Source organism: Apium graveolens, chromosome 9, assembly GCF_009905375.1.
Source record: "Apium graveolens cultivar Ventura chromosome 9, ASM990537v1, whole genome shotgun sequence".
NCBI classification, from domain to species: Eukaryota; Viridiplantae; Streptophyta; class Magnoliopsida; order Apiales; family Apiaceae; genus Apium; species Apium graveolens.
The window spans coordinates 175,144,265-175,165,224 of NC_133655.1; the positions used below are offsets into that span (position 1 = coordinate 175,144,265).

Below are 20,960 nucleotides of genomic sequence, written 5' to 3' on the forward strand. Positions count from 1 at the left end.
TCAATGATATTCAGTCAAGCATCATCAGACTAGCCATCTCAGCTAACGCTTTTGAGATGAAGTCAAGCACGATTCAGATGATACAGAACTCAGTTCAGTTTGGGGGTTCTCCTACAGAAGACCCCAACATGCACATCAAGGATTTTATCGAGATATGCGATACTTTCAAGTTCAATGGTGTGACTGAAGATGCCATCAAGCTGCGACTCTTCCCATTCTCTCTGAGGGATAAAGCAAAGTGCTGGTTATATTCTCTACTGCCAGGGTCTATCACCATATGGGAGGACCTTGCTCAAAAGTTTCTCACTAAATTCTTCCATATGGCGAAGACTGCTGCAATCAAGAATGCTCTTACTCAGTTTACTCAGCAAACTGGAGAATCTCTGTGTGAGGCTTGGGATCGATATAAGGAGATGCTAAGGAAGTGCCCACACCATGGCATGCCTGATTGGATGATTATTAACTATTTTTATAATGGATTGGGTGATACTTCTAGACCCATGCTCGATGCAGCATCAGGAGGAGCCTTGTGGGCTAAGAGTTACAATGAAGCTTATGAATTGATTGAACTGATGGCTGCTAATGAATACCAGAATCCTTCTTAAAGGCTAACTCAGGGTAAAGTAGCAAGAATTCTGGAGTTGGATGCAGCAACAGCTATAGCTTCCTACCTTAAGGTTTTGACGATGAAGGTGGGCACTTTGACTAATTATGGAGTTAATCAAATCACTAGTGTCTGTGAGCTTTGTGATGGTGCCCATGAGACTGATCAGTATGCTATTTCTAGTGAATCAGCTCAGTTCGTTAGCAACTTTCAGCGATCGCAACAACATGTGCCAGCCACCTATCATCCTAACAATCACAACCATCCTAATTTCAGCTGGAGTAATGCTCAGAATGCGGTTCAACAGCCTTATCAGCAGTACCCAGTTAAGCAGTACAACCCCCCTGGTTTTCAACAACCGCAATATATACCAAGATAGCAACTCCAGCTGTAACAAGCTAATGAAAAATCTAAATTAGAGGAGTTGAAGCTCATGTGCAAAAGCCAAGATATTTCTATCAAGACCTTGGAAAATCAAATTGGGCAAATTGCCAATGCCTTGCTAAATCGTCAACCTGGTACACTACTTAGTGACACTGAAGTACCAGGAAAGAGGGAAGCTAAGGAGTAGGTAAAGGCAATCACTTTGAGGTCTGGGAAGGTTGCGAATCCCGAACAAACTCAAGTTTCGAATGAAGAAGCTGGGGTTGAAGAAGAAGTAGAGTAGCAGGAAGCAGAAGTGGAACCAAGGAAGACTATCATTGAGCACACTCCTCTTGAGGGTAATACAGGGGAGAAACATATCTATCATCCACCGCCTTTTTCTAAGCGGCTGTAGAAGAAAAAGCTGGATAAGCAATTTGAGAAGTATCTGGAGGTGTTCAAGAAACTTCATATCAACATACCTTTCACTGAGGCTCTTGAGCAGATGCCTAGTTACGTGAAGTTTATGAAAGGTATTCTCTCTCAGAAAGTGAACTAGATGATTTAGAGATTGTCGCTCTCACGGAGGAATGCAGTGCTGTGCTGCAACAGAAGTTGCTTCCGAAGCTTAAAGATCCGGGAAGCTTCACTATTCCGTGTACTATTGGAAAAGTGTCTTTTGACAGATGTTTATGTGACTTGGGAGCTAGCATCAATCTGATGCCTTTGTCAATCTTCAAGAAGTTGAACTTGCCTGATCCAAAACCTACTTATATGACTTTACAGTTGGCCGATCGTTCTATTACATATCCTTGAGGTATTATGGAGGATGTCTTGGTCAAGGTTGATAAACTCATCTTCCCTGCTGATTTTGTAATTCTTGATTTTGAGGAGGATAAGAAGATTCCCACAATCTTGGGAAGACCTTTCCTGGCAACAGGTCGTACCTTGATAGATGTGCAGAAGGGTGAGTTTACAATGCGAATGCTGGATCAGGATTTAACTTTTAATGTGTTCAATGCTGTGAAATTTCCTACGGAAAATGAGGAGTGCTTCAAAGTGGAGTTGGTCAATTCTGTGGTTACTTCAGAACTTGATCAATTGCTAAGGTCTCATGCCTTAGAGAAGGCCTTGTTAGGAAATTCAGACAGTGAAGATGACGAAGGTGAGGAACAATTGCAATATCTGAATGTTTCTCCCTGGAAGAGGAAGATTGATATGCCTTTTGAATCTCTTGGAATGGAGGAGTTGAACAAAGCTCCTACACGCCTCAAGCCATCTATTGAGGAAGCTCCCACTCTTGAGCTTAAGCCTTTACCTGAACATTTGAGGTATGCATTTTTAGGTGATGCATCTAATTTGCCTGTTATTATTGCATCTGACCTTTCATGTAGCGATGAGGAGAATCTTTTGAGAATTCTTAGGGAGTTCAAATCAGCAATTGGATGGACTATAGCAGATATTAACGGAATCAGCCCTTCTTATTACATGTATAAAATTCTTCTAGAAGAAGGTAGCAAGCCTACGGTTGAGCATCAAAGATGATTTAATTTGATCATGAAGGAAGTAGTGAAGAAGGAAATTTTTAAGTGGCTGGATGCAGGGATTATGTATCCCATTTCTGACAATTCGTGGGTAAGTCCAGTTCAGTGTGTACCAAAGAAAGGAGGTATCAGAGTTGTTGCTAATGAGAAGAATGAGCTCATACCTACTCGAACAGTCACGGGATGGAGAGTTTGTATGGACTACAGGAAGTTGAACAAGGCCACTAGGAAAGATCACTTCCCTCTGCCTTTCATTGACCAGATGCTCGACAGGTTGGATGACCACGAGTACTACTGTCTTATGGATGGCTATTCGGGTTATAATCAGATTTGTATCGCTCCAGAGGATTAGGAGAAAACTACCTTCACTTTTCCATTTTGTACTTTCACTTTCTGACGAGTTTCTTTTGGTTTGTGTGGTGCACCGGCCACATTTCAGAGATGTATGATGGCCATCTTTTCTGATATGATTGGCCAAAATGTGGAGGTGTTCATGGACGACTTCTCTGTATTTGGCGATTCTTTTGATAATGCTTGCAAAATCTTGGAAATGTTCTCAAGAGGTGTGTTGAGACCAATCTGGTTCTCAATTGGGAAAAATGTCACTTTATGGTGCGACAGGATGTTATTCTTGGGCACAAGGTCTCTAGTAAGGGTCTTGAGGTGGACAAAGCCAAGGTGGGGGTCATTGAAAATCTTCCTCCACCTATTTCCGTTAAGGGAATTCACAGTTTTCTTGGTCATGCGGGTTTCTATAGGCGTTTTATCAAGGACTTCTCTAAGATTTTAAAGCCATTGTGCAGTCTGCTAGAGAAAGATGTCCCTTTCAAGTTTGATGATGAGTGCCTTGCAGCTTTTGAAATATTAAAGAAGAGTTTAATCACGGCACCTGTCATAACTGCACCTGACTAGAATAAAGCTTTTGAGATAACGTGTGATGTAAGTGACTATGCAGTTGGAGCAGTTCTTGGGCAGAGAAAGAACAATATATTTCATATGGTCTACTACGCTAGTAAGACCTTGAATAGTGCTCAACTGAATTATACTATTACGGAGAAAGAACTTTTGGCTATTGTCTATGGTTTTGAGAAATTTCGATCTTATCTACTTGGGACTAAAGTGACAATGTTCACTGATCACACTGTAATTCGTTATCTCGTCTCGAAGAAGGACTCGAAGCCTAGATTGATTAGATGGGTTCTTTTGCTTCAAGAATTTAAATTATAGATCAAGGACAGAAAGGGGACTGAAAATCAAGTCGCTGATCATCTATCTCGATTGGAAAACCCTAATGCTACTTTACTGGACAAGATATTGATAAATGAGTCTTTCCCGATGAGCAGCTGTTTGGAGTGTAAGAGGAAGAACCGCGGTTTGCAGACATTGTGAAATACATTGTGAGTAATGTCATGCCTCCCGAATTATCATATACTCAAAGGAAGAAGTTTCTATATGAAGTGAAGTGGTATATGTGGGATGAGCCATTTTTTTTACAAGGAGCTGACCAAATCATCAGGAGATGTATTCCTTACAGTGAAACGGGGGGATCTTGCGAGATTGCCACTCAACAGCTTATGGAGGACACTATGGTGGAGAAAAGATAGCAGCTCGTATTCTTCAAGCAGGTTTCTTTTGGCCAACCTTGTTTAAAGATGCTCTTCAGTTTGTTTTGAAATTTGATCGATGTCAATGTGTGGGTAATATGTCTAAGAGGGATGAGATGCCTCTTAATGTGCTTATCGAGGTTGAAGTCTTTGATGTTTGGGGAATTGACTTCATGGGGCCATTTGTCTCATCTTGTAACAATCAGTATATCTTGTTGGTGGTTGATTATGTGTCAAAATGGGTTGAAGTTAAGGCATCTCCAACAAACGATGCGAAGGTGGTGCTTAATTTTCTTCACAAGCAGATATTCACAAGGTTTAGAACTACAAGAGTCATAATCAGTGATGAGGGGTCGCATTTTAACAATTGCAAGTTCACTGCTATGATGCAAAGGTATAATGTAAATAATCGCATTGCTACGGCTTATCATCCTCAGACAAATGGGCAAGCTGAGGTGTCTAGCAGAGAGATCAAGCGCATTTTGGAGAAAGTTATGTGTCCATCTAGGAATTATTGGTCTTTGAAGCTTGATGAAGTTGTTTGGGCGTATAGAACAGTATACAAGACTCTATTGGGAATGTCACCATTCCAGTTGGTTTATGGTAAGGGGTGTCATTTTCCTGTGGAGCTCGAGTATAAGGCATATTGGGCTTTGAAGAAATTAAATCTTGACTTGGATGCAGCTGGAAAGAAGAGGATGCTTCAATTGAATAAACTCGACGAGTTTCGACTGCAAGCTTATGAGAACAACAAAATGTATAAGGAAAAAGTCAAGAGGTAGCACGATAGGGGTCTAGTGCTCAAATCATTTACGTCGGGGCAACGAGTTCTTTTGTTTAACTCTCGTCTCCGTCTTTTTCTTGGAAAGTTGAAGTCAAGGTTGTCAGGGCCCTTCATAATCAAAACTGTGTTTACACATGGAGCGGTGGAAATTTTTTAGAGTGATCTGGGCCAAGTATTCAAGGTCAATGGTCAGAGGTTGAAGCATTAGTATAGTGACATGGCAAATCGTGAGGTGGTTAGTGCCGTTTTATTGTCTGTTTGATCTCAAGGTTTTACGTCGAGCTAACGACGTAAAACAAGCGCTTCTTGGGAGGCAACCCAAGTTTGTTGTACATTAGTAGGTAGAAAAAGCAAGAAAAAAAGAGAAAAACACAAAAAAATCAGAAAAAGAAAAAAATTCAGGGCCAACTTCAGAAGCCAAGCGCGCCCGCGCTGATCTAGTACGCGGCCGCGCTGTTTTTCCAGAAGGTAAGCGCGCCCGCGCTGATCTAGCACCTGTTGGGAACCACGGACTTAGGGTGTTACTACGTTTTATGATAAAGATTATGAAAAGCGGATTACCTTGTTAATGGTTGATTCCACGCTCTTCTATTGTATTCCCAAATTCCCTTGAGCGAAGTGTGGCCTCCGTCTTCTCAAGTTATCTTCTCTTCTTGCTCCTTGGTGGCTACAATATGTTTTCACACAATCCCAAGCAAGAAGAGAATAAGAATATATATAGGCTACAATAGGGACCATGGCTAATTAGGTTGGGCCTTCTAATTACATCTTGAGCCTAGCCCAATGTAATTAAATATTAATTCAATCCACTAAAGAATTAATATTTGCACTACCTTTCCTAATACCGTAATTTAATTAATTCGGTTCCAATATTATGTGCTTATTAAATTCCCCATGTTTAAAATATCATATGTCCATTAATTAAATAAATTACTGATAATTTATTTAATTAATATCTTTTATCCTTGATCATCCACTCAACCTTTATTTAATTATGCCAGAATAAATTCCACCTGCAGGGTTTCACATAATTAAATCTTTTTGAGCTTTCAAGGGGACATCATTAACCCGAATATTATCAGGACATGGATTCCTTCAATAAATAATATCCACCATGTATATAATTCCATCACCCAAAATATAATGATATAATTCAAAAGAATTATTTCATATATAAATCAAAGCATGTAAATAATATACACGTGTCAATCACTATTTTCGGATTAAGAACCTAAGCATTAATAATAACATAGAATCTTAGTTCTCCTTCTTAATCAGTATTAAGGAAACAATTCTAAATTTGATCCTGTTCAATATACACAAAGTATACTAGTATTATTTATTAGTCAATATAAACTAATCTAAATAATACTACAGACATACCAGTGGATTGTCCAACACCACCTGTGCTATGAACCTTATTATATTATATAACCGTATTTAACAATCTAATATTCTGTATCCCATTTGATACTAGATTGTTCACAATATATAATATTAGACAACATGTAAACATTCAAATGATTCTCAAATAAACTGGCCAGAAATAAATGTACATACTTCAAATAAATATTTTTAGTATATACTAACAATCTCCCACTTATACTCAAAATATTCTATGTGTACATCAGTGTTTATTTAATCCACTATTACATAAAAATCTATGTGTCCATCCATCTGACTCCTATCGCTTCCACATGCTTGTCAAAAACCTTGGTTGGCAAGCTCTTTGTGAAAGGATCTGCTCGATTGTCTTCTGATGATATGTGAGCCACAACTATATCCCCTCGCTTTACGATTCCTCGTATGAGATGATACTTACGTTCAATATGTTTAGCTGCTTTGTGGTCTCGCGGTTCCTTTGAATTTGCCACAGCACTAGCGTTATCACAATACACCGTCAAGCTCCTAGGCAAATTAGGTACCATATCTAAGTCCAAAAGGAAGTTCCTGAACCATACAGCCTCCTTGGCAGCCTCAGAGGCCGCCACGTACTCGGCCTCCATGGTGGAGTCTGCAATGCATTTCTGCTTTACACTCCTCCATATAACGGCTCCACCTCCCAAAGTAAAAACATATCCCGAGGTTGATGTCCTCTTATCCCTATCTGATTGGAAATCTGAATCAGTATATCCTAAAGGAAATAGATCTGAGGCCTTGTAAATTAACATATACTCCTTAGTCCTTCTCAGGTACTTGAGTATAGTTTTTACTGCACTCCAATGTTCCTGACCTGGGTTCGACTGATATCTACTAACCATGCCTACAGCAAAGCAGATGTCAGGCCTCGTACATAACATAGAATACATTAAGCTTCCACATGCTGAAGCATAAAAAACTGCTTTCATGCTCTCTATATCCTTAGGTGTCGAAGGACACTGCTTCTTAGATAGAGCAATTCCATGCTTAAAAGGTAAAAAAACCTTTCTTGGAGTTCTGCATGTTAAAACGAGCTAATACTTCATCAATGTAGGGCTCTTGAGATAAAGCCAACATCCTTTTCTTGCGATCCCTTATAACTTTGATCCCAAGGATGTATGCCGCTTCACCTAAGTCCTTCATGTCAAATTGTTTGAACAACCATGCCTTTACTGATGACAACATCTCAACATTGTTTTCAATGAGTAAAATATCATCTACATATAGTACTAGAAAAACCACTGCATTACCTTCACTTCTCTTATACACGCACGATTCGCTTGGACTTTGATCAAATCCATATGACTGGACTGCCTGATCAAAATGAATATTCCAGTCTCTAGAAGCTTGTTTAAGTCCATAAATAGACCTCTTAAGCTTATATACCAGATGCTCTTGGCCTTCCTTGATGAATCCTTTTGGTTGCTGCATATAGATGGTTTCTTCAAGACTTCCATTAAGAAAAGCTGTCTTGACATCCATTTGCCAAATCTCATAATCGAGATGAGCTGCTATAGATAAAAGAATACGGATTGACTTAAGCATGACTACCGGTGAAAAGGTTTCCTCATAATCGATACCTTCTTTCTGAGTATACCCTTTCGCAATAAGTCTTGCTTTCCAGGCTTTCACCTTTTTATCTAATCCCCTCTTTTTCTTGTAGATCCACTTACATCCAATAGGTTTTATACCTTTGGGTGGTTCCACGAGCTCCCAGACCTGATTAGAATATATTGATTCTATCTCAGATTCCATCGCCTTTTGCCAAAGATCTGCATCTTTGTCTTGTATTGCCTCTTCGTATGTACGGGGATCATCATCATGTTCACTAGGGACCAAGTCTGAAGACTCTCCCAAAAACATGAATCTATCAGGCTGTTGAACAACCCACCCACTACGATGAGGCACTGGTGCGGTATTAGTGACAGGTTGTACATTATGTTGTGGTTGTTCTACTTGTACTACAGCTTCATGGGTATTATTTGTCCCTCCCACTAGTTCCTCTAAAATGACACTACTCATGGGTTTGTGATTCATTATATAGTCCTCCTCCAAGAATCTTGCATTGGTGCTAACAATGACATCCCGATTCTTCGGACTATAAAATAAATATCCTTTCGTTCCCATGGGGTAGCCTACAAACAACTTTTCTTCTGTACGAGATTCTAACTTAGTCGCGTTCTTGTTCAGCACATGTGCTGGACAACCCCATATTCGAATATGTCTTAGACTCGGTTTATCCCCGGTCCACAATTCTAAGGGGGCTTTAGGAACCGACTTAGAAGGTACTAAGTTTAGAAGATAAGCTGTTATCTCTAAGGCACGTCCCCAAAATGACTTGGGTAAATCCGAATAACTCATCATCGATCTAACACTCTCTAAAAGAGTCCGGTTCCTTCTCTCTGCTACACCGTTCTGCTGGGGTATGCCTGGTGCAGTTAACTGGGATTCTATCCCATTTTCTGATAAATATTCCCTAAATTCTCCAAGCAAGTATTCGCCACCACGATCTGATCGTAGTGACTTGATACTTTTATTAAGTCGCTTCTCCGTTTTAGCTTTGTACTCTTTGAACTTATCAAAGCACTCAGACTTACGACGCAACAAATAAACGTACCCATATCTAGAATAATCATCAATGAAAGTGACGAAATATTCATAACCACCTCTTGCTTGGATATTCATGGGTCCACATAAATCAGAGTGAACCAATTCTAATACTTGTTTGGCTCTATTCCCCTTTACCTTGAAAGGCCTATTAGTCATTTTACCTTCCAAGCAGGATTCACAAACTGGAAATGGCTCCACTGCCAATGAGCTTAAAGGCCCGTCTACTAGCAGTCTTTGAATCCTCCTCAAGTTAATATGATGTAATCTCTAGTGCCAAAGATATGTTTGGTTCAAACTAGAAGGTTTATTTCTTTTAGTAGATTTAGAAGATGTGTTGTTCAATTCCCTAAATTGCAGTTGCAGTGCAGGTTGACTAGGATTAATTATATACAAATTGTCTTGCAATGTACCAGAACATATAATTCGTTTATTCATCATAATAGAAACATTACGATCCAAACAAACATTATAACCATCCAAAGCAAGTTTAGAAACCGAAATTAAATTCCTTCTAAAAGAAGGTAAATAAAGACAATTGTTCAAAACCAAAATCCTATCAGAACCAAAAGATAAATGAATAACTCCTACTGCAACTACTGCTACTTTCGTAGCATCTCCCATGAACACGTATATCTCACCATCTCTAAGCATTCTGGATAGCTGGAAGCCCTGCATAGAATTACAAACATGATCAGTGGCTCATGTATCTACACACCAAGTGCTCGTAGATATAGCCGCTATAAATGTTTCTATAACTAGAGAAAGAGACATACCAGTATTGTTTGTCTTCTTAGGAAGAGGACAATCCTGTTTCCAGTGACCTGACTATTTACATCTGAAGCACTTTCCCTTAGGCTTTTTCACACCACCCTGAATTCCCACTGCCTTCACAACTTTCTGTGTCTGAGCCTTTTTCTTCTTCTTAATACCTTTCGGCTTAGAGGAAGAACCTTTCTCAGCCACATTCACTTGAACACTCTGCCGAAATAATCCTTCAGCTGCCTGAAGTTCTGTCAGCAGTTCCGCGAGACTATACTGCCTCTTGTTCATGTTGTAATTCAAGCGAAACTGCTCAAAACTCTTGGACAAGCTCATAAGGATAATGTCAATCTGGGTTTCCCCGTCAAGTTCAGCACCAAGGATCTTTATCTCATTCAGATGAGACATCATCTTGAGAACATGATCCCTTACAGGTGTGCCTTCAGCCATCTGAGTGTTCATTAAATCCTTCATGGCTACTTGCCTAGCAGCCCTATTCTGATCTCCAAAAAGTTCCTTGAGATTAAAGAGCATATCCGAAGCAGTGGCCATAGACTGATGCTGATGCTGCAAAACACCCGACATTGCTGCCAGAATGTAACATCGTGACATCTTATCAGCCTTAATCCACCGTTTATACTACTCTTTCTCATCTTCAGGAGCATCAGCAACAAGCTGTTCAGGCTTGGGTTCATAAGTGCAAAACTTGTACTACTCAGCAGTCAACACAATGTCCAAATTTCGTTTCCATTAAATATAGTTAGGTCCGGTAAGTTTGTTATCCTTAAGTATGGTGAATAGTGGATTAAAACCCATTTTATCCTGAGAATCATGCATAAAAACATCACATAAATAAGGGTGCATTAATTATTAAGATCTATTGATTCCTCTAACAATTAATAAAATTTAATGCACTAACATATAAACACTATAAGCTTCTGGTACGCCACGATGTGTGACATGTATACCACCTAATTTTGTTTAAATGTTACTTCGGTCCTATTACTAAACAATATACCACGTTGGGGTGGACTATATTATTTTTCATAGCTAAGTGTATACCATCATCAAATCTTAAATTATTCGAAATCTATAGAACTTGGTACACCACGATGGGTGGCATGTATACCTTCCAATATTCGTAATTTTGCCTTGAATAGAATACTTCAATTCAATATTCATCAATGGTTTGATTTCCAGGTAGTGGAGGAGTCACATCGGTCTCGCTTAAAACCCACAGCCTTACAAGTTCGATGAACCCGTTTTTGACAAAATCGCCCCAAATCAGAAATAAAGAAAATCCGTATTTATTCCTTTCAAAATTTATTAATTTAAGAAGTTTGTTCTAGTAATTTCTACAACATTCTAGACACCATAAATTACATGCCACGATGGCTGACGTATATATAATTTATATTCGTCTTTATGTTAAATTACCTACAACCAATAATGGAGACCATGGGATTTAATTTCATATTAATTCCCTCTCCCACTTAGAATTTTTTTTATTAAAATTGAGGAATTTTTAAAATTAAATGGGGCCCTATGTTGTTATAATTATGTCTAATCATGCATTCAAAATACACACATAATTTTAGCAACATATAACATTTAATTAAAGCAATAAATAAAATTTATGTCCATGTCGTCCTAATTAAGTTAAACATGCAATTTTAAAAGAATTACACACATAATTAACGACACACATAATCAATAAATTAAAGCAATAATTAAAATTTAATGGAAAAAATTAAAATAAATTTTCCACTATTATGGCCCTTGAAAAAAAAATCCAGCTCTCAAAAAATAATCTGCCCCAAGCGCGCCCCGACGCCCCCAGCAGCCCCAGCAGCCCCAGCAGCCCCAGCTGCCGCAGCGGCCCCAGCAGCCCCAGCTGCCGCAGCGGCCGCAGCGCGCACGCGCCTGTTGCTTTTCTGTGAGTTTTGTTTTGATTTTGTTCGATCCAAACATCAACAGCAGCCCCTTGTAATCGCACAGCGGAAGAAAAAACTACCGCAATTGATTTCCGATCGCACATAACTATTACAAAATACCCGGAACAATTACAAAAAAAAATAGATCTAATACAAAACTAATTTTGTAAAATCTATTCTAATACGATCAACCCTCGTGTAAATTACAACCACGATTAAACCACGTGGAAACCAAAACAAAAATTAACCACGATTAAACCACGTGGGATCCAAACACATAATTAAAATATACATGGCCATAATAGTGGATTAACAACCTGCATCAAAACCAATACAAGCAAAACACTATATACACGCATATATAATTACGACATGGACATTATATCATAAAATGTAGAACCCATTACCAGGCTCTTGATACCAATTGTTGGGAACCACGGACTTAGGGTGTTACTACGTTTTACGATAAAGATTACGAAAAGAGGATTACCTTGTTAATGGTTGATTCTACGCTCTTCTATTGTATTCCCAAATTCCCTTGAGCGAAGTGTGGCCTCCGTCTTCTCAAGTTATCCTCTCTTCTTGCTCCTTGGTGGCTACAATATATTTTCACACAATCCCAAGCAAGAAGAGAATAAGAATATATATAGGCTACAATAGGGACCATGGATAATTAGGTTGGGCTTTCTAATTACATCTTGAGCCTAGCCCAATGTAATTAAATATTAATTCAATCCACTAAAGAATTAATATTTGCACTACCTTTCCTAATACCGTAATTTAATTAATTCGGTTCCAATATTATTTGCTTATTAAATTCCCCATGTTTAAAATATCATATGTCCATTAATTAAATAAATTACTGATAATTTATTTAATTAATATCTTTTATCCTTGATCATCCACTCAACCTTTATTTAATTATGCCAGAATAAATTCCACCTGCAGGGTTTCACATAATTAAATCTTTTTGAGCTTTCAAGGGGACATCATTAACCCGAATATTATCAGGACATGGATTCCTTCAATAAATAATATCCACCATGTATATAATTCCATCACCCAAAATATAATGATATAATTCAAAAGAATTATTTCATAGATAAATCAAAGCATGTAAATAATATACAAGTGTCAATTACTATTTCCGGATTAAGAACCTAAGCATTAATAATAACATAGAATCTTAGTTCTCCTTCTTAATCAGTATTAAGGGAACAATTCTAAATTTGATCCTGTTCAATATACACAAAGTATACTAGTATTATTTATTAGTCAATATAAACTAATCTAAATAATACTACAGCCATACCAGTGGATTGTCCAACACCACCTGTGCTGTGAACCTTATTATATTATATAACCGTATTTAACAATCTAATATTCTGTATCCCATTTGATACTAGATTGTTCACAATATATAATATTAGAGAACATGTAAACATTCAAATGATTCTCAAATAAACTGGCCAGAAATAAATGTACATACTTCAAATAAATATTTTTAGTATACACTAACAGCACCCAGCCGTACCGATTTGGCAGAAGGTGAGCGCGCCCGCACTGGTCTGCCGCGCGGCCGCGCCGGGGTCCCGACTCAGAAAAATAAAAACAGCAGTTATGAAGAGAAAAGCGGGATTTTTGCTACAAAATCAATTTCTACCCGAATTTTACTCTTCCACATCCCAAATTTCCCTCTCCAAATCAAACCCATTATTCTCATGATTCCCTTTATCAATTCTCACTTCTATTCCATATCTAATTCTCTTCCCACCACCTATATATACACACACTTATACACAAACTTCTCCACCACATCACAAATTCTCAAACACAAATCTTTCTCAATCACTTAGCTTTTATTTTCTCTTATTCAATCTCAATGGCACCTAAGAGATAAAGAACTCAAGAAGCTGAAGAGGAGTATACGAGGCTTCTCTCAAAGCCTATAGCAAAGGAGCGAGGTTTTCTGCCATCAGGGAAGGATGGTATGTTGTTGGAGATAATTCTAGAGATGGGTTGGGTTCCTTTTTACAAGGCTCCCGCTGTTGTGCCCATGAGTGTTGTTTGAGAGTTCTATGTTAATGCGAAGGTGGAGAAGAATGGCTTCACGGTGGTTAGGGGGATGACTGTGGAGTATAGTGCTGATACGATAAGGAGGGTGATTGAACAGCCTGTGAGGAAGCCCGGTCAGGACACTTTGAACGATAAGACTCCGAAGGACTTCAACTTGGATCTGATCATTGCTACTCTATGTGTGCCTGAGACTCACTGGAAGTTCAAGAGGGGCACAACTGATTACTTCACGTTCCCTGTATCGTGTATAAAAAGGTTTGCACAGGCTTGGAACTTGTTTAATTGTGCTAACATCATGCCATCATCGCATGTGCATGAGATTATTGTGGAGCGTGCTCATCTGATGTGGGGTATTCTTCAGGGCGATTATATTGATTTAGGGATGGTTATTTATCAGGGGATTTTTAGATTTATGCGAGGAGGTACTACGGGTTCTATACCCTATTCGTCCATTGTGACGAAGCTGTGCGTGGCAGTTGGTGTACATTGGCCCGTACATGAGCAGTTACAGCTTCCTTGTACTCCTATCGACAGTTCTACGCTGTTGAACATGACTGAGTGGTATGGTGGCAAGCCCGATTCTAAGGGGCTTGGTTATTCATATAATCATCTTCCAGGTGGTAGGCCAGCAGATCAGACTTTTACTGGTGGTATGCAGCAAGCAAGGAAGGCAGTATGGAGAGCTCAGTTAGGAGAGAAAGCTGGTCTGTCGCAGCAGGAGCAGAAGGAGGCAGGAGCTGAGGTTGGAGCTTGTTTGAGTACGACACAGTATAGGCGTCTAGCAAGGAGGATGGATGTTATGCATGACATCCATAGCAGGTTTGCACGTGATCTCACCCAGGAACTTGTGACTGCATTCAGAGCCACCGGTGTTGACATCCAGTGGTTAGTATTTGGTGAGGATTCCGTGTATCCACCTCCAGACACACCTGACACTCCACCCGTTGAGGGTGATGACCCTGATTCGGAGTAGGTATGCCTGATTCCTTACTATTATCTTCACTAAGGACAGTGAATATTTTAAGTTTGGGGGTAGTAGTTGAAGGAATATGTTTTGTGTGAGTCACATATAGTTTGCATATTAATGATAGTTTAGTTTATATAGTTGCATATTTTTCCATGTAGTAGTTTTTTATTTTTGATAGTTTTTATGATAGTTTGTTCATGTAGTTTCATACATTTGCATTATAACATGATTCCTTAGATGATTGTGCCAATTGACTTGTGATGTTGACGCTAGTGTAGTGATGTCGTATTTAGTGATGTTAGGTCATATCGAATTGATTTGCATGCTAGAGGTAATTTTATTTCACTAAGTCTTATAGGTTGCTAAAGTACTAGATCATGGTCATGGTTTGTTTGTTGTCGAGGTTTAATCGCTTGTTTATATTTAGAATTTAGGATATTCTCTTAATAATAAAAAACATGGATATTTAAAAATTGGAGAAAATTGGATTTCATTGCTAGTTGTGTTGGCTAAGTGTCAAAGCCGGCTCATATTTTTATGAGTAGTCTAGGGTTGAATGAGATGGAGCGAAACGCACTCATTCAGAAATTATTAAAAAAATAGAAAAAAGAAAAGTATGTGTTTATGCATAATTGATCACGAGTGGGCTCTTTAGTACTCGAGTTATTAAGTTCTTAGGGGACTTTGTGCCTAGTGACCAAAGGCTTTTATAGTCTGGGATCCGCTAACCTAACGCTCGCTACATGGGTGCTATTGTATAAGTCTTTTGTGGACCTCACTCATTACACGATCAAATAAGCATATTTATGTTGTTTTGTTGTAAATAAAAGCGTGAATCCATGTAAACTCCGATATAAGAATTGAAGTGTTATAAGTTATTTTGAGTCTAGATTTTATTCTATTTATAACCTTGTGATTACTTTGATGAGTAGTGAGTCATGATTATTGATCTAGTTGCGGTGGTATGTCTGTAAGCAGTTGCACGCACACACACGTCTCTGGTTTGTAGATTGATTTGTGAGGTTTGATTGATTTTTATACGAATAACTGTATTTATGGAGATGATGCTTATTGATTGGTTTAGTTATTCTATTGGGGATCGTTGCATTCATGCATTTTTATTTCTTGTTTTTTGAGTCTGTTTATGCTTGAGGACAAGCATCGATTCAAGTTTGGGGGTATGTTGAGTGGCATGTATGACACTTTATTACACTCCGTAAAGCTTTGAATTGGTGTATTTGTACTCAAGTTATTGGTGTTTTAATGTGTTTTTTAGTGTTTTGCATTTTCAGGCATTATCTAGGTAATTAGGTGAATTAGCATTGTTTTGGTGCTAATTTGGTGTTAAGGTGGTGTTGGAATAAAAGCTCTTGGAAAACCTGCTCAAATCAGCAAGGAAAATAAAGAAGTCAGAAGTTGATCCAGGGAGTTAGCGCGCCCACGCTGTGATAGCGCGCGGTCGCGCCCGAAGTCCAGAAACTCAGCGCGCCCGCGCTGGTCAAGCGTGCGCCCGCGCTAGGTCGAGAACATTAATCCTGATTCAATTGGGCTTTTAATCCAGAAGACTTCTACTCTGCATGGGGCTGCTATATATACATTAATAAGCTCGTTTTTTATAACAAGACATACCAGAGCACAAGGAGAAGGCGTAAGAAGACCGTTTTAGCATAATTCAACCGAGGCGAAGAAGATCTAGTTTAACTTGTGATTCTTTGTTTAAGTTGTAACGTTGGATGCTAGTTTTTTTATTCTTGAACCTATACTCTTGTTTTGTACTTTGTTTATTATTCATTTATAAAGACTACGTTTATTATACCATGCTTTCATCGGAACCCACATTGATGATGAGTCCGGTTATGGGCTAATCATTTTTGTGGGGTTCTAGCGGATTTATTTATGGATTTCTTTAGTAGATTTTTTCCGATGCCTTAGTGTGTGTGATTATATGATATCCTAGTATTGGTTGTGCGTATTCTTCTTATGAACGTCGCAAACTTATAGGATAGTGTGTTAATTCTTAATGAAGCGAAAGTGAATTTAAGAATTTAGAACTTGCCATGCTAGCATAGGTTAATTTTAACCATCTTACTTGCCCGGTGTAATCACGATAGATAACTAGTGCATTAAACCGTTATGTTGTCAAATTCTATAGATATATAGGGTCTCTATATAATTAGTGTCTATTCAGCTTATCTCTTTTGTGGATGTCTGGTAGTTGGTATTCGTGCAGTGAAAGTTGGCGTTTATCAGTTTCGTGTTATCTGATTAGTGTCATCACCATTACATGTTAAGGTTAAGAACAAAAAGGCTATCGAATGAAGTACTTAATGAAGTTAGAATCCCATGTTTGTCATATATATTAATTCAACCATATTTATTCTCTTAGTTATAATTGTTAGCTTAAGTTTAGTTAAAAACAATCTCGATCTGTTAATCATCTTAGCATTGAATAATAGCCATATCATTGTTGCATAAGTGCATAAATTACAAAGTTAACCTAAACCAGTCTCTCTGGAAATGAATCTGATTTATATCTTATACTACTTGTGAACGCGTATACTTGTGTGAATTTTAGCGCGTGTTTAGCGACTAATAACTAGTCAGCATAGTGGAGGGTTTGGAGGGGAGAGTACTCAATATGGTGGAGGGTATGAAAGGGGGAGTAGTTATGAAAATGATGAAGGTAATGGTGGAGGTGATGTGGGAAGAGGTTCAGGTAAGCGGTTAGCACTCGTGGAAGATGAAGCTTTATCCAATTCATCTAGTGAGGAGAATTTTCACCTGCATGATGATGATGATAAAGAATCTTCAGGCAGCGATGGAAATGAAGGGCATTTCGAGAGGAACGAAGAAATTTCCAGCATATTTCCAGTAGTTGGGGAAGAGCATCATGTTCCAAGGGTTCCATGTTTCCGCACAGAGAAATATATTCCCCCAATAATAGATAACCCTAATGATATGTATGATTATGAAGACCTCGATCAGGGGGAACTGCATGAAGGAATGTGTTATCGGGACACAGCCACCCTCCTGTTGGCAGTGAAGCATGCTCATATTTCCACTGATCCTACATATAAAACGATGAAGAGTAACAAAGAAAAGCTCATTGTACAGTACCGGGAAGAGGGCTATAACTGGAGGATGCAGGTTGCTTTTATGTATAATTCTGGCTACTCGAGGATAAATGTGAATAGAGAGGAACACAGATGAATGGTTAATCAGCCGTTGCAAGATCACAAGAAGTTATCTGTAAGGATAATTTCGGGGATTGTGAAACCACTCGTAAGCAATTTCACATACATAACTATTAAACTTCGCTACACATTTGGTACAGAAATATTTTGACATTTACTGTGATATGTGAAACAGGTAATAGATACACTAGAAATCCCCATTAAAACCATTACTCCGCTTATCAACAACGAGCACAACCATATAGTGGGGTACAAGAAAGCATGGAGAGGCAAGCAAATAGCCATTGAGGAAGTCTATGACAGTTGGGCTACAATATACCAAGATCTTCCCATGTTTTTTGCACCCATCATGAAGATAAATCCTGGAACCATTACTAAGATCGATGTCGTGCCTCATGCTAAGGAACGGGGCATGTTGTGGATATGTTATGAACTTGATGATTTCATTAACAAAACACCTTGGTAGATTTTACTTAGTGAAAAATGTAGCACTCGACGGATAAGGATTATAGTCCCGACGGATGACTCAATATAGTCCCGACGGATGAAGATTTATTATCCATCGAGTGAGTAGCTTGTGTAACAATAAGTCTGTAGCACATTTCTGCATACACATTGTTTAGATTCTGTAGTAGTACTTAAGTCATTTTGACTTTAACTAGATATGCATAATAGGTTGATTAATTGTACATAGATGATGTCTTGTAATTCTGCATAAATGAAATGAAGTCAAGTGCCAGATAGCTACCTGATGGATAAACAACAATGCCACTCGACGGATGATCATGAACCCGACGGATAAAGAATTCAAACATCTGTTGACAGTGACAACACAGTCATATGCGTCGAGTGTATGCAAATGGAATGTGGAAGCCTATTCAACTGGGTTTTAGAGAAGAAAGAAGCTTTGTCATTTCCATGCTATTATGATGATATTCAAAGATGCTGGAATAGAGTAATAAAGCAGCATAGTATTAGACTTGATAGGTTTTTGTTTTATTATCTTGTATTATTACTTTATAATCTTGGTGATATATAAACCAAGAAGTAGCAAATAGAACAACAAGCAACTGAGCAAGATCATTATTCTCAGAGAAACATTTGTAAGTTGTATTATTAGCATTTCTCTGTAAACTTAGTTGCTCAAATTTGTAAGCAGCTGTGAGCTAAAATCTACACATAGTTCTCTTGGTATAATATATATCTCTGGTGGATACATTCAAATCCACCAGAAAGTTTTTAAAGACTTCTGTTTTTAATTACGTGTGTTTTGATTCATTCCAAGTTATTATTCCGCACTCTGCAAATCAATTCACAAATATATATATATATATATATATATATATATATTTGAAGTTAGAACTCTTTTAAAACCAAGAAAAAGTTTCAAGAATTCCATTCAACCCCATACTGTAATTCTTGTTGCATTGTTAGGGACTAACAATTGGTATCAGAGCAAGCTCTTGATAAACAAAGAGTTTAAAGATCACAACAAAACAGCAAGATGAACAAGAAGGATGTTGGAGTCAAGATTCCTTTTTGGGATAAAGATAATTACCATCATTGGAAGCTAAAAAATGCATCTCCATTTACTTTCTCAAGATGAGGCCTATGTAGATTGCATAGACAGAGGCCCTCACGTACCAATGAGAGCTGCAACTCGAAATGAGCCATCAGTCCCCAAGCCAAGGCATGAATGGTCTGATCCTGATATTGAACAAGTCAGGAAAGATAAGAAGGCCATAAATATCCTGTTCAATGGAGTTGATGGTGAAATGTTTGACAACATCATCAATTGCAAAACTACCAAGGAAGTTTGGGATACTATACAGATTATCTGTGATGGCACTAAGCAAGTAAGGGAAAACAAGATATAGCTACTCATTCAGCAATATGAGCATTTTCATAGTGAAGAAAGTGAGTCTCTTACTGACATCTTTAGTAGGTTTCAAAAACTACTAAATGCTCTGAAGTTGCATGGAAGGGTCTATCAGACAAAATACTCCAATCTTAAGTTCCTTAGATCTTTTTCAAAGGAATGGAAACCTATGACATTCTCATTGAGAAACTCTCAAGATTACAAGGAGTTTACTCTGGAGAGACTGTATGGCATCCTGAAAACTTATGAGCTTAAAATAGAGCAAGATAAGAGGATGGAGAGAGGAAAGAAGAAAGGAGGATCCATTGTACTAGTTGCTGAGTTAGAGAAAGAGAAGGAGATGAAGATTGTGGCACCCCAAAATCTGGGGTCAGGAATCTTGGAGGCCATGCCATCTAAACTACTACAACCACATAACTCACACTACAATATATAAATACTCACGCTTCACGATCCCACACTTATCACACACATACACACACTTACAGGTTATTGTCTTGGAAACGAACCATTCATAACTAGAGTAATTTAACCATCAAGTGATAATTATTACAACCCAAAAGTGATTAAGTCTTACCGGGGAGTAACCTTTAAGTAAGGCTAGTCCGTCAGACAAATATACGTTTCTTGTTTATTACCCTACATAAGCCATACTTATAAATAAGCCGAACTAAAAACAACTGAAAACTAATCCAGCTTATTCGGACTACCTGTGGTACAACACCAAATAATCTACAAAACAGCTGGCCATTTCCTACCCGTTTCCTGGCTGTGGCTCTCATGGAAGGCATCTTGATTCACTGTTGTGTTGTGTCAATTTAAGAAAACAAGTGTGAGCTATAATGCCCAACATAATAATGTACAGTATGAAAATGACTGTATGATAACTTACGTAAAACATCATATATGATAGTTATATTTTATTTAAAATTAGTTTTCCTTGGTGATACACACCTTCTTATGAAAACAATTCTTTAATAGATTTTATTAACCTGCGAATACCTTAAAAGTAAACCCAGTACCTAGGCTTGGGTTACGGTATTGCATCACAATTCCAATTGGAGAATTAGGACACTCGTTGGAGCCACCGCATACGATGATCAGTCGTACTGCGATAAAAGTAACCTTTTATACTAGTAGAAGGATGACACCTTCGTATCCTGGTTATCACCCTTGCCGCATACGGGCTATGTGTCCTTATTTCGGGTATACACACACTTCGC

General features: G+C 38.3%; 1 non-coding gene across 1 annotated transcript; it reads right to left on the minus strand.

Moving 5' to 3' along the window:
• Positions 1–335: 335 nt before the first annotated feature.
• Positions 336–442, minus strand: LOC141688325 (small nucleolar RNA R71). Its single transcript, XR_012561773.1, has one exon. It is a non-coding gene; the product is annotated as a small nucleolar RNA R71 (small nucleolar RNA).
• Between the last annotated feature and the right edge of the window lie 20,518 nt (positions 443–20,960).